The sequence below is a fragment of the Rattus rattus genome, chromosome 2 (assembly GCF_011064425.1).
Source record: "Rattus rattus isolate New Zealand chromosome 2, Rrattus_CSIRO_v1, whole genome shotgun sequence".
NCBI classification, from domain to species: Eukaryota; Metazoa; Chordata; class Mammalia; order Rodentia; family Muridae; genus Rattus; species Rattus rattus.
Window position 1 is genome coordinate 32,968,009 of NC_046155.1, and position 992 is coordinate 32,969,000.

The 992-nt window shown below is 44.3% G+C and overlaps 1 pseudogene; it reads right to left on the reverse strand.

Moving 5' to 3' along the window:
* LOC116893053 overlaps positions 1–200 on the reverse strand; it is a 711-nt pseudogene extending 511 nt beyond the window's left edge.
* Between the last annotated feature and the right edge of the window lie 792 nt (positions 201–992).

Consider the following 992-nt stretch of genomic DNA (forward strand, 5'->3'; position numbering starts at 1 on the left):
CCTTCTCTTTGATCTTCTCTTGGATAGCTTCCCCCACCTCATTCTCGGTGCAATATGCATATGCACAGTCAATATGACGATAACCCAGCATCAATGGCCTCCTTCACAGCTTCTTTGAGTTGGTCTGGGGGAGACTTCCAGGTGCCCATGCCCACAATGGCCACCTTGGCTTTGGTACTGAGCTCCACGAAGGTTGCCATGGTTCCTGCTGAAATCTTTCTGAGAGCAGATGTCTGTGTCCTGGTTAAAGAGCGGATGGAGGCCCATGTTTTTTTATTTAACTTAGATCTATTTCTAAAACACCCTGTCAATATAACTGATGCTAGGATTACTAATGAGATGTTTTGTCTTTCTTGTTATTGTCTTTAAAGTTTAGGGAATCTTAACAATTACAGTGCGTTCCAAATTTCCACTAGGAAATACTTGTCCTGACTTTGGCTCCAAAATTTACAGCTTTTACATATTTTCAAATTGGCCCAAACACTCTTAAATTTTCTTTAAACTGGGATTATTGGTTTTTAAATGTAAATGTTCATCAGAGAAGGAAACAACTTTTTTTTTTTTTTTTTTTTCCGGAGCTGAGGACCGAACCCAGGGCCTTGCCCTTGCTAGGCAAGCGCTCTACCACTGAGCTAAATCCCCAACCCAGGAAACAACTTTTAAGCATTTCTTCCTTGGCCACACTGTCATTTTAAGCTCTGTAGACACTAACCCCCAAGTGCCTATCCTGTGATGGATAGGGTAGCTAGCGCTAGACTCAGAAGACCTGAGCTGTGGGATTTGCATGTTCTATTTCCACACCCACCACTGGTAGCTTGTGTGTGTTCCTTGTTGAGGGAGTCCCAGCAGGAAGAGAAACTCTGACTATGATGGAAGTTCCCCTCTTCAGTCAGCACACATGATGTGCCTCTACTCTCCAGGGTACTTCTCTGTAGAGCTTTGTGCCCCTCAGGACGGCCCATAGTCTCTGGAAGGAACTAGCGGGTATCCAA